We start from the raw sequence: 14,553 nt of genomic DNA, 5'->3' as shown, positions 1-14,553 counted from the left end.
ATATCTAGGCCATGGTGGACATTAACCCCTGTCCAAACCACAGTGCATATAAAATGCTGCATGTCAGGGTTGCTTGAACACCAGGCTTCATCACACATGACATGCTAGGTATCAGAAAATGTTGACACACACCCTTACCCCTGATATTCACTACAGGTACAATGAACACTGCAATTTTAAAGGCTCTTCTAGATAAATTCATAAATGACATATGCAAGATTCCTGGTACCAGACACTTATACCACTCTGTGAAGTTTTTTGTCATTGAAGTATATATATATGTATATATACTATTGAAGCATATTTTATGTAATTACAATAATTGGCTTCAAGCCTTATAAAAAATAGCACCATTCTGTTGACATCATACACTACTAAACAGTGGCAGGTTGTAAGCACAGCTGAAAATCAGAAGTGCCTTTGTGGCATCAGTATGTGTGTAGGAAGAGAAACTTACTCGATGAGTCCTGTTACCATGTACAATGTCCGAGTTAGGGCTGGGGAGTCCTGAGGATGTGATACGCAGTAGGGGATCCAGGCCTCAGGTAGGTGTCCAGCAAAACCTGAAACCAAGCAGCGTGTTTCAGGCTATATGGCAGGGGTGGAGTGTCCACTGGTACCTAGTGGTACATGGGTAGGTTTGGAAGAAGGCCTGGGGGGGGGCAGTAGCTAGTAAGGCCTGTCATGGGTGCAGTTCCTGATAGTGGGATGAGTCTCTGTGGGAGAAGGAGGGGGATACTCTGCAGTGTGTCTTATGAACACAACAGTGTATGCTGGGTGGCAGCAGTTGGAAGCTGTCTAGATTCCATAGGACATGACATTTAGCTGTCTATGTTGGATACTGGGGTCTTTCTAGTCATGTCTATTCAATAGTAGTGTATGAGGAGCAGTGCTAAACATGATGTTGTTATAAGGAAGAGTGTGTGTGTGTGTGTGTGTGTGTGTGTGTGTGTGTGTGTGTGTGTATGTATTTGCTCGTACATGTGCATGCACTTGTACTTGGTGGTGATTGGTCAGAAATTGTGCTGCATTGTCTTGGAGACCCCTGTCAGTTACTGGTAAATAGAACTCCAGAGTTAGTATATTATTAATGAAGTTGATCAGAGAAAGTATTTTCAAAATATGGACTTGACAGATTTTGGAGAAAAGGGTAGAAAACAAGAAATATGGAACTGGAAAAATATAGGCCTGTGGGTGGAATTTGACTTTACTTTTAATGTATCAAGAAGCCAAGGTTTTTCTTTGCCAGTGAGACTAGGTGTCATTGTCTGTAAGGTGTCCATACACTTATATTGACCCACCTCCATATTTCTAGGTGTCAGGTGCTACTGTGAATCCTGTCTTCTACAGCCAGAGCCAAACACACAACACACATGACTAGATGTCAGGTCCTGCTAGGTCAACTCTCCATTCAAGAAAATGCTCCTCTAAACAGTTGGGTAGCATGTGCCCCAAGAGATCAACAATGAAATGACTAATTCCCCATGCACATGATTGGGTATCTGGTCTTTTTTAGTATCTCCTCACCTACCACCACAGAGGCCAAACACAGCCCTCCATATACATATAACACAAGTGTCAGGGTCTAGTATGTGTCTTCCCTAACACTACATATACATACATGGTTACGTCACATTCCTGATAGGAATCACCTCAGCTACAGCAGTGCCACACACAGAGCTAGATGTGAGATCCTCCTGGTCACCTCTTCCCCTACATCCAAAGGACCATACACTTACACAGCTAGTTTTATAGAAATGGTACCCCTTCCCTATTGTCAAATGCCTGGTGCACAGCCACGTACTCACAAGCACACTCAGTCACTCCTGCTTGTATGATCCCATGTAGTTCTCATGAACGCCCATCCAGCTCTCATGTCATTCAAGGTATCCCACATCCAGCCAAAGCCCTATTTCCACATAGCCATCTGTGTGCTACACTTCTAGGTGTCCATCCCCTCCCTACAGCCAAACACATACACAGAGAGAGACAGAGACAAAACCAGAGAGAGAGACAGAGAGAGAGAGAGAGAGAGAGAGAGAGAGAGAGAGAGAGATACAGAACCAGACAGACAGACAGACTGAGGTCAGGTTCTGTTCTTCCCACTCCATAAAAGACAAAGCTGTCTATTCAGGGGTAGGTGTCAGGTCCTGATACATACCTCTTTTCCTGTATTCAAAGTGTAATACTCTTTCACAGCTAGTAACCAGTATGCTCACTCTCCCCTACAATCAAATGCTAGATACACAGTCACACACTCAGAAACACTCTCAGGCACACGTGCTCTTACAAACGCCTTCACAAACTCAATGTACACTCAGCTAGCTGTCAAGTCCTAGAAGACTGTCACCATACAAGGAAAGACCCACATATACTTCTAGGTGTTAAGTCCTGTGAGGTAGAGGTATCCCACATACAACAAACAAGTATCCATATATATTTAGGTGTTAGGTCCTATGAGGTATCCTACATAGAGCCAAAGCCCAAAGCCTAGTAGGTGTTTCTCCTGCTAGGTGTCCATTACCTACAGTCTCTCTCTCTCTCTCTCTCTCTCTCTCTAGCGCTCTCTCCCTGTCCTCTCTTAAACACACACACACACACACACACACACAAATACATTTATACATAAACATCTAACCCCATGTCTCTTTAGGTATACACTTGCCTAGATCCAAAGATTCCCAAATACATGACATTTGACTGGTCTTTCAATGAATTTCCTCCATTACCCGCAAAGCCACCCCATCATCCACAAGTACACACACGGACACACACACATGGACACACACCCTAGTGCTGTTATGTGGCAGGATCTGTTAGATTGCCAACTGCATTAGAGCCAAAGCCTTCCAAACAGGGCTAGGTGTCAGCTTCTGCTAGGTCCTACAGCCAACATTCCTCTTACACAGCTAGATATCATGACCTCCTAGAGACCCACTGCCACACAGTAAAGTACCATACACTGGGCTAGGTATGACATCCTGCTAGGAACCCCCTCACCTACAGCAAACACTCCACGTACAGCTACCATATTCATATAAGGCAAGTGTCAGATCAGGTATTTGTCTCTACCCTAACAACTAAAGATCCACATACACAAACATGGGTAGGTTTTAGGATCTGCTAGGTAGCTTCTCCTGAAAAACAACTCACCAGGTTACACATACAAACATATAAACACAAGAATGCACATGCTGCACATATGCAAACAAACATGCATGCAGGCCTATTGGAATCCTCTCCAGGCTGTGAGTCCAAGGAGTTTTTCCTTAGCCCCATGAATGGAGCTATGGATGTAGGGGAGGTATAGAACTTGGCATATTCCTCTGAGTGTGTGGCCTGGTTGTAGAAGTGGGGGATTCCTTGCAGGACATGACAAGTTGTCATGTATGTGTTTGTAGCTTTGACTGTAATGGTGGGACTACAATGTTACCCTTGAACAAAGCCTTGTCTATGGGACCGCAAGGACTACATAGAGAGACCTTGTCTCGGAAAATAAAGAAAGAGAAAGATAGAAAGCAAGAGAGAAAAGGGAAGGAAGAAATTATGAATGACAGAAAGAAAGAAAACAAGAACGGAAGGAAGGAAGAAGAAAGAAAGGAAGAAAGAAATGTAACAGTAACCAAAAAAAAAGGAAAATGCCTCTACAGACTTGTCCACAGGCAATCTCATGAAAGTGTTTTCTCAATGAAGGATCTTTTCCCAGATAACCCAGCTTGTTGGCAAGTTGATAAAACCCTAATCAACACAGATAACCCTTAGCTACAGTTTGCCTGGCTTTGCTGCCTTTGACCTAGTAGGTGTCCAAACATGGCCATTAAATGAACCTGTCTTCTTCCCTAACAGCTGTGGTCTTGGTTATTGCTCTCTTTGTCTGTGGACTATCCAGGGCTGTCTTTCCTGAAACATGTTGGGGCTTCCTTAGAGGCCAAATTTATTTAGTTTGTTACTGTTAGCATCCTTACTTCCAACTCAGTCTATCATAAATAGCTGCACCAGCGGCAAGGACATAGGAAAGGAAGCATGGTGATAACTGGGCAGTGGTAGTACACACCTTTAATCCCAGCTCTCAGGAGGCAGAGGAAAGTGGAACCTCCAGGATTGAGGCTAGCATGGTCTATATAGTGTGTCCCCTTATAGCCAGGGCTACACAAGGAAATTCTGTCTCAAAAACTAAATTAAAAAAAAAGCATCAGATACTTTTCCAAGTAGCCTGGGTATGAATCATAGCCACCACGTGTGTAACTCAGGTCATGGGAATCTAACATCCACTTCCTGGTCTCTGAGGACACTGCAAGATAGGCAGACATTCAGGCAAAACATCCAATCACAACATAAATATATCTTATTCTAAATTCATAACAATGTAAAATAATTTTGAAGTTTGAGCTGTTGGTCTTAAATGTTCACTCTGCAAATTTAGAACACCTTTTTGTCCCAGCATACCAGGACACCTGTCACACATGCAAGCAGATACAATCAACAAGAGTTCTGCAGATAGACACAAGGCAGCTTTCTCCAGACACAATGGAGATCACGAGATCATGTGACCCATAGTGTTCCCATCTGATGGTCACTTCCTTCCGACAAACTGGGCTTCCTTTCAGCTGCTGCTGCCATTAAATGATACAGTCAGCACTATTCCTGAGTACACACACACTATAAACACACACACACACACACACACACACACACACACACACACACACACACAGCTCATTTTCTGGCCTTTAAGATGTTTATGTTTGGTATTTTAAGACAAGGTCCCATGTATCCCTGGTTGACCTCAAATAAACTGTGTAGCCAAGGATGACCTGGAACTTACAATCCTCCTGTCTCTACCTCCCCATGGAGGCATGAACCACCAAGTCTGACTCACGTGGTGCTGGGGATGGAACCCAGGGATTGTTGAATACTAGGCAGGAAGGTACCCTATCATCTGAGCCACAGATCCTGTTTGTAGCCATGGTTTTTCTTCTCAAGGTGACTGTGGAGTGTGCAGGCAGTCAGGCTGCCATGAAAGCAATCCTTCCAGCAGCCTGGCTAATGTTTCTCATCTCAAGGTAGTCAGAGGTCAGGCAAAGATCTAACAGCTGTCAATTAAGACATCAAAGCATAGGGCCGGAGTGGTGTGGGGCAGGTGTACACTGTGTGAAAATGTATTTGCTGGGATTAGCGTAATAAAATGCTGAGTGGCCAATAGCTAGGCAGGCAGTATAGGTGGGATTTCCAGGGAGATGAATCTAGGTAGAAGAGATGTCAGGATACATGGAAGAAGGAGGATTAGCTGTACGTGACAGAATATAGATGAATAGAAATGATTTAAGTTATAGTTACAAACCTAAGGTAAGTCTGAGCTTTCATAATTATTTAGAAGTCTCTGTCATTATTTGGGAGCTGACTGGCAGGGCAGAGAAATACTCCTTGCACTGGAAAGATGGCTCAGCCCTTAAGAGCACTGGCTGCTGTTCCAGAGGTTCCAGGTTCAGTCCCCAGCACCCACATGACAGCAACTGCAGTTATAAGGGATTCTACAACCTCACACAGACATACGTGCATGCCAAACACCATTGCACAAGATAAATATATATCCTTTAAAAAAGGACAGCAAATCTCCTGATGTCACAACATCTTAGCTTATTTAAAGGAAAAACAAACATTGGAAGAAGTACTTGCCAGTCATAATGGCAAATACTTGGAATGCCTGCACCAAGATCAGGAATCCAAGTTCATCCACCACTGCATAGCCAGTTTGAGGTCAGCCTGTGCTACATAAGACCCTCCTCCATCATCCCATAAAAAGAATGGCCTTATAGTAACATCCTGTCACTGTGCATGGTGGCACACACCTTTAATCCCAGAACTCCTGAGGCAGATGCAGGAGGATCTCTGATGTTGAGGCAAGCCTGGTCTACAGAGCAAGTTCCAGGACAGCCAGGACTGTTTAACCAGAGCTGGGATTAAAGGCCTGTGCTACCACCCAAAGTGGACTGGATCACTTCTTCATCCTCCAGCGCCTGGTAAGGCTCAGGGCTGAAAGAGCACTGTAGCAGAAAACTTAAATGTACTTATTAACAAAATCCAACCTGAGGCCAGTTATTGGGGTGAGTGCTGGAAGATCAGAGAAGCAGAAGAAGCCACAGCTACAACACCTCGCCAGTTCCACACCTGATCCTGTTTCCTCAGACTGGAAGCTTCTGTGTCCTCATCTGAATGGGTCTCAGCTGAACTGCTGCCAAAGCTAAACCAGCCAAATGCTTCTAGTTTCTGGTCTTATATACCTTTCTGATTTCTACCATCACTCCCTGGGATTAAAGGCTCCCTTTCTGGGATAAAAAGGTGTATGTCCAATTGAGCCTGTATGATAATGAGTATTCAAAGACAGGTAATACCTGGGGGGTGCTCACAATCCTAAGACAGAACAACTGTGTGGCCTGGACAGGAATCTCCATGACGGGTAAGGTGACCTGCTGACTTCCCACGAAACCTGTCAGAAGCTCATTTTTTAGCAATAAGAGGGGACCTGTAGGGCCCTGGCTCCCATTTTGGGTAACTGTTGCATTGTTGGGTGACCTTGACATTGATACTATCCCTATGCTAATTCCCTTTGAGATTCCACCCTCCTAAATGCTTAAGGGAAGCTCCTTGTCTATGTATCCAGCATATTGGGCAATAAGAGCTTAGATGCAAGATTGAAAAACATCAGAAGAGAGATTGGGGACTTAGCTCAGTGGTGGATTGCTGGCCTAGGGGTTCAATGCTCAGCTAAAAAAAAAAAAAAAACACACATCAGAAGCAAACTTCTGCCCTCCAGGGCTATGCCATTGTGCTGTAAGCCTGTATTTAAGATCTCCTCCCTCCTTCAATTAACTGCATTCGCCATTAAAAAAAAAAGAAGAAGAAGAATGAGGAGGAGGAGGAAGAAGAGGAGGAGGAGGAGGAGGAAGAAGAAGAAGAAGAAGAAGAAGAAGAAAGAGAAGAAGGAGAAGAAGATGAAGGAGGAGGAGGAAGAAAAGGAGGAAGAGGAAGAAGAGGAGAGGGAGGAGGAGGAGGAAGAGGAGGAGGAGAAGAAGAAGAAGAAAAGGAGGAAGAGGAAGAAGAGGAAGAGGAAGAAGGAGAAGAAGAAGAAGAAGAAGAAGAAGGGATCAAGATCATGATGGGGAAACCCACAGAGACAGCTGACAGGTGTTAGTTGGAGCTCACTGACTCTGGACTTACAGCCCAGGAACCTGCATTGGACAGAACTAGGCCTGCTGAAAGTGGGTGACAGTTGTGGGGCTTGATCTGTTTGTGGGGTCCCTGGCAGCAGGACCAGGACTTATCCCAGGTACATGAACTGGCTTTTTGGAGCCCATTCCCTGTGGTGGGATACCTTGCTCAGCCTTGATATCATATAATGGGGAGGGGCTATGCTCTCCTTCAACTTGGTATGCTAGACATTGTTGAATACCATAGGAGGCCTTACCCACTCTGAGGAGTGGATGGGGGTAGAGTGGGAGGGAGGTGAGGAGGCAGGAGAAGGGGAGGGAGGGGAACTGGGGTTGGTATGTAAAATAAAAAAAATTTTTTAATAAATAAATATATTTTTTTAAAAAGACATGTGTCACCATGCCTGGCTGTTTCCAATGTGGCCTTGAACTCACAGAGATCCAGAGGGATTTCTGCCTTTGGAAATGCTGGGATTGAAGGTGTGTGCTACCATTGCCTAACCTCTTTGTTTAATATAGTGTCCATTCTGATTATGATCCCCAATTAAGTTTATTAGGGTGCACAATATTGTGGGAAACACAATACCACACAACGCCCATCCCTGAGAATGGTGGAATTCCCACCATGTTACAACATGTCCTTAGTACACTTTAAGCAGAGATTCTCAACATTCCTAATGCTGTGGTTATTTAATACACTAACTCATGATGTGCTGATCCCCAAAAGTGAAATTATTTTTGTTGCTACTTTATAACTGTAATTTTGCAACTGCTATGAATCATAATACAAATATTTGTGGAGAGAGAGAGGTGTTCAAACCGGGTCAATTTCCACAGGTTGAGAATCTCTGCTTTAAGAACTGACTGGAGAAATGAAGTGTGTGGAACCTTGGATTTTACTGACCCTACACAGCATGTCAGCAACAGAAGGAAGTCACTACTGCTTGTTATCAGCCCCTTTCTTCCTGCCCTTCCCTGCCTGATGCTCAGCAGGAGGTCCTCCTTCACAGGTGACTAATAGATTGACCTGTCTGTGAACACCTTGACCACAAGGATTCATAGTTTCCTATCAGGCCGTGTGTCATTTTCACTGTATGTGAGCTCCTTGTAACTACCAAAGTCAGCCATTTATTACATCATAAAATATTGTTCCTTAACTGAGACCTAAACAATATGCCATAGAATTGTTTCTCTACTGAAATAAAAATATGTGGATATTTGCTGGTCTGAGTTGTGTTTGCTGTGCAGTTTCTGAAATTTGTATTCCTCTTTGCAATGGTTTCTTTGTTCTTAGGTAAATTAAGTAACAAACTTTTCTTTAACCTGTGGATTTAGTTACCTTTAAGTCACCGACTTTATCAGGAATTGTTCTTACTAGACTGCTGACAAGAAGCCTTCACTGTACTGTGTTCAAATGTTTGTGGTGAGGAGCCTGCATTTCAGTCTTGATGTTCACACTGATTTAAGAAACTCCCTTGTTGTGCACATAATCAGTGTATGTGTGTGGGAGGGGGCGTTGTGCTCGCCTATTGGTGTTCATACAGCTTTTTCTCATGTGTGTATTTGTGGAGGTAAGAGATCCATCTTGGGTGTCTTTCTGCTTTTGATTGCATCCTTGACTTTTTATACTTAAATTATACTTAATGATACTTAAAACACACACACACACACACACACACACACACACACACACACACACACACACACACACCTTTGGGAATCTGTGTGCTCCTGTGTGCCTATGGGAGACAGAGGATAATTCATCAGAGTAAGTCTTCACCTCAATCATGTGAATCCTTAAGATTGAACTCAGACCATTGGCTTGGTGGAAAGCATCTTCAGATGATTAACCAATCTACTAGCCCTGACTGACCTGGGATTTTTTATGTAGAATGGGTTGCTCCAAACTCACAGAGGTCCACCTGCCACTTCTCCCTAACGGCTTGGGGTACAGATGTGAACTGCCAGGCTTGGCTTCAGTTCTCTAAATGAATAGTGTTCATTTATTCCTCCAAACATTTAGGGAAGAAATTGTACCAATCTGCCTTTTTATTTCAGCAGTGTCTAGGATTGAACCTAGTAAACCCTCCTGTGCAGAAGTCAAAAGCTCTGAGTTCTGGTCCAACAATTCCCTACAATCCCATTGCAGTACAAAGGCTGATGGAATGCTTCCTACCTCATTCTCTGAAGCCAGCGTTTCACAGCTACCCAAATTATCAAACAACAGAAACAACAAGCCTATATCTGTCATGAACACACATGTCAAGTGCGGCCACATATCAGTGCATTGTTCAGGTGTGGTTGGGCAAGCCTGTCATGTCAAGACTTGGGAGGCAGAGGAAGAAGGATCAAGAGTTCAAGGTTACCTGAACTTAATAGCGAGCCTCAGGACAGGCAGGACACCACATAATAGACCTCAAATAATGAGATTCCATTGGTCCACATGTCAGTATTTATGCCAGTACCAAGCTGTTTTTATTATGGTAGCTCTATAGTAGAGCTTGAGGTCAGGGATAGTGATGCCTCCAGAGGTTGTTTTATTGTGCAGGATTCTTTTGGTTACCCTGGGTTTTTTGTTTTTCCATATGAAGCTGAGTATTATTCTTTCCAGAACTGTGAAGAATTGTGTTGGTAATTTGATGGGGAGTGTGTTGAATCTATAGATTGCTTTTTGTAAGATCGCCATTTTTACTATGTTAATCCTGCCTATCCATGAGCATGGGTGATCTTTCCATTTTCTGACATCTTCTTCAATTCCTTTATTCAGGGACTTAAAGTTCTTGTCATATAGGTCCTTCACATGCTTAGTTAGAGTAACCCCAAGGTATTTTATATCATTTGTGGCTATTATAAAGGGTGATGTATCTCTGATTTCCTTCTCAGCCTGTTTGTCTATTGTATATAGAAGGGCTACTGAATTTTTTGAGTTGATCTTGTATCCTGCTATGTTGCTGAAAGTCTTTATAAGCTGTATCAGTTCCTTGGTTGAATTTTTGGGGTCACTCATGTATACTATCATGTCATCTGCAAATAGGGAAAGCTTGACTTCTTCCTTTCCAATTTGTATCCCCTTAATCTCCTTATGTTGTCTTATTGCTCTGGCTAGAACTTCAAGTGCCATATTGAATAAGTATGGGGAGAGGGGACAGCCTTGCCTTGTTTCTGATTTTAGTGGTATTGCTTTGAGTTTCTCTCCATTTAATTTGATGGTGGCTGTTGGCTTTCTGTAGATTGCCTTTATTATGTTTAGGTATGTTCCCTATATTCCTGAAGGCTCCAAGACCTTTATCATGAAGGGTTGTTGGATTTTGTCAAATGCCTTTTCTGCTTCTAGTGAGATGATCATGTGGTTTTTTCTTTGAGTTTGTTTATATGGTGTATTACATTGACGGACTTTCCTATGTTGAACCACCCTTGCATCCCTGGGATGAAGCCTACTTGATCATGGTGGATAATTGTTTTGATGTGTTCTTGGAGTCTGTTTGCCAGTATTTTTTTTTTTGAGTATTTTTGCATCAATGTTCATGAGGGAGATCGGTCTGTAGTTCTTTTTCTTTGTTGCATCTTTGTTTGGTTTAGGAATCAGGGTAATTGTAGCCTCATAGAAGAAGTTTGGTAATGTTCCTTCTGCTTCTATTGTGTGGAACATTTTAAAGAGTATTGGTATTAATTCTTCTTTGAAGATCTGGTAGAATTCTGCACTGAAACCATCTGGTCTTGGGCTTTTCTTGGTTGGGATACTTTTAATGACTGATTCTATTTCCTTAGGGGTTATTGGACAATTTAAATGGTTTATTTGGTCTTGATTTAACTTAGGTATGTGGTGCCTATCCAGAAAATTATCCATTTCTTTTAGATTTTCCAGTTTTGTGGAGTAGAGGTTTTTGAAGTGTGACCTGGTGATTCTCTGGCTTTCCTCATTGTCTGTTGTTATGTCCCCCTTTTCATTTCTGATTTTGTTAATTTGGATGCTCTCTCTCTGTCTTTTGGTTAGTTTGGATAAGGGCTTGTCTATCTTGTTGATCTTCTCAAAGAACCAACTCTTTGTTTCATTAGTCCTTTGTATTGTTCTCTTTATTTCTATTTTATTGATTTCAGCTCACAATTTGATAATTTCCTGGCATCTGTTCCTTCTGGGAGACTTTGCTTCTTCCTGTTCAAGAGCTTTCAGGTGTGCTGTCAAGTCACTAGCGTGAGATTTCTCCAGCTTCTTTATGTGGGCATTCAGTGCTATGAATTTCCCTTTTAGCACTGCTTTCATGGTGTCCCATAAGTTTAGGTATGTGGTGTATTCATTTTCATTGATCTCTAGGAAGTCTTTAATTTCTTTCTTTATTTCTTCCTTAACCCATTGGTGATTCAGTTGAGCATTATTCAGTTTCCATGAGATTGTAGGAGTTCTGTAGTTTTTTTCTGTTGTTGAAATCTAACTTAAAACCATGGTGATCTGATAGAACACAGGAGGTTATTCCAATTGTTTTGTATCTGTTGAGATTTGCTTTGTGGGCAAGTATGTGGCCGATTTTAGAGAAGGTTCCATGGGGTACTGAGAAGAAGGTATATTCTTTTTTGTTCGGGTGGAATGTTCTGTAGATATCGATTAAGTCCATTTGAGCCATAACATCAGTTAAGACCATTATGTCTCTGTTAAGTTTCAATTTGGCTGATCTGTCCTGAGGTGAAAGTGGGTTGTTGAAGTCTCCCACTCTTAATGTGTGGGATTTTATATGTGATTTAAGCTTTAGTAATATTTCTTTTACATATGCGGTTGCCCTTGTGTTTGGGGCATAAATGTTCAGAATTGAGACTTCATCTTGGTGGATCTTTCCTGCGATGAGTATGTAATGTCCTTCATCATCTCTTTTGATTGATTCTACTTTGAAGTCTCTTTTGCTATATATTAGGATGGCTACACCAGCTTGCTTCTTAAGACCATTTGATTGGAAAGTTTTTTCCCAGCCTTTTATTCTTAGGAGGTGTCTGTCTTTGTATTTGAGATGTGTTTCTTGTAGGCAGCAGAAAGATGGGTCCTGTTTTCGTATCCATTCTGTTAGTCTGTGTCTTTTTATAGGTGAATTAAGTCCATTGATATTTAGGGATATTAATGACCAGTGATTGTTCATTCCTGTTATTATTTTTATTCTTTGGTGGAAGTGTGTGTGTACTTCTCTTTTTTGGGGTTTACTGCTGTGGAGTAATCTATTTCCTGTGTTTTCATGGGTGTATCTGCCTTCCTTAGGTTGGAATTTTCATTCTAGTGCTTTCTGTAGGGCTGGGTTTAGACATCAAAATGCCCGACAGTCCAATTAAGAAATGGGCTATAGAACTAACAACAGAGGAAGTTCAAATGGCTGAAAGACATTTAAGGAATTGCTCAACATCCCTAATTATCTGGGAAGTGCAAATCAAAATGACTCTGAGATACCACCTTACACCTGTCAGAATGGCTAAGATCAAAAACACAGAAGACACCTCATGCTGGAGAGGATGTGGAGCAAGGGGAACTCTCCTCCACTACTTGTGGGAATGCAAGCTTGTACAGCCACTTTCAAATTAATATGGCATTTCCTCAGAAAATTGGGAATCCATCCTTCCCAAGACCCAGCTGTAGCCCTCTGGCTTATACCCAAGGAATGCTCAATCATACCACAAGGGCATTTGCTCAGCTATGTTTATATTAGCATTGTTTGTAATAGCCGGAACCTGGAAACAACCTAGATGCCCTTCATCTGAAGAATGGATAAAGAAAATATGGTACATATACACAATGGAGTACTACTCAGCAGAGAAAAACAATGACATCATGAGGTTTGCAGGCAAATGGATGGATCTAGAAAAAAAATCATCCTGAGTGCGGTAACCCAGACTCAGAAGGACAAACATGGGATGTACTCACTCATAGGAGGATACTAGATGTAAAACAAAGAAGACTAGACTGCTACACAACTCCAGGGAGGCTACCTAGAAAACGGGACCCTAGGAAAGACACAGGGATCACCCAATGACAGAGAAATGGATGAGATCTACATGAACAACCTGGACGAGAGTGGGAGTAATGAAGGGCAAGGTTTGAGGGAAGGGAGGCTTGGGGGAGCAGGAGATCCCAGCTGGATCAAGAACAGAAAGGGAGAGCGAGGAATAACAGACCATGATAAATGAAGACCACATGAGAACAGGAATAGGCAGAGTGCTGGAGAGGTTCCCAGAAATCCACAATGATACATCCTCTGTAGACTGCTGGCAATGGTTGAGAGAAAGCCTGATCTGACCTAGTCTGGTGATCAGATGGCCAAACACCATAACAGTCATGCTGGAACTCTCATCCAATAACTGATGGAAGTGGATGCAGAGATCCTCAGCCAAGCCCCAGGTGGAGCTCCAGGTGTCCAATTGTCAAGAGAGAGGAGGGACTATAAGAGAGTGAATTGTTGAGACCAAGATTTCAAAAAGCACAGGGACAAATAGCCAAAGGAATAGAAGCACATGAATTATGAACCAACGACTGTAGAGCCCCCAGCTGCATCAGGCCCTCTGGATAAGTGAAAGAATTGAATAGCTTGAACTGTTTGGGAGGCATCCAGGCTGTGGGACCAGGACCTGTCCTTAGTGCATGAGCTGGCTGTTTGGAACCTTGGGCTTACACAGGGACACTTTGCTCAGCCTGAAAGGAGGGGACTGGACCTCCCTGTACTGAATCAACTATGTTTAAATGAATCCCCAGGGGAGTCTTGGTCCTGGAGGAGATGGGAATGGAGGGGAGGGGATGGTGGGAAGGTGGGGGTGGGGACAGGAGGTGAGAGAACAGGGGAACTCATGGCTGATGTGTAAAAATAAAACACAAATATAATAATAATAAAAATTAAGAAAAAAAAGAATCATAGTAGATGGGGGTAGGCGAGTGTTCTACTCAATTAAAAGTCATTCACAAAGTAGATATTTAACATATTTATTAATTAAGTGGCTAAATGAAAGAATATGTTACCTGATGATTTATTAAAAAATACCAGTGTCGCATGAATTCATGGAATTCACAAGAATCATGTTAATAAAATATACCTTGCAGAAATAAAAAAAGTAGACCTCAAACACACAAACAAACAACACCACAGACGAAGCACTAATCACATTAACTCCAACAGTTAAAGGAATTACACAACTATGGCTCCAGGTTTGCACAAGGAGCTCCCAATAAACAGGTTTCCGTGCCATTCTGCTGTCTTTAACAAGGACCAAGACTGCCAGAGCGCTTCTGGTGCTTGCTTGGATGGTCATGACGTCAGGCGAGGCTGTGAGCATGGAAGAAGAGAGAGAACACTGTCCATCTGGTGCACCTGCATGCTAGGTG

This window comes from Onychomys torridus, unplaced genomic scaffold, assembly GCF_903995425.1.
Source record: "Onychomys torridus unplaced genomic scaffold, mOncTor1.1, whole genome shotgun sequence".
In the NCBI taxonomy this organism is placed as follows: Eukaryota; Metazoa; Chordata; class Mammalia; order Rodentia; family Cricetidae; genus Onychomys; species Onychomys torridus.
Note: the sequence above shows the minus strand (reverse complement) of the source record.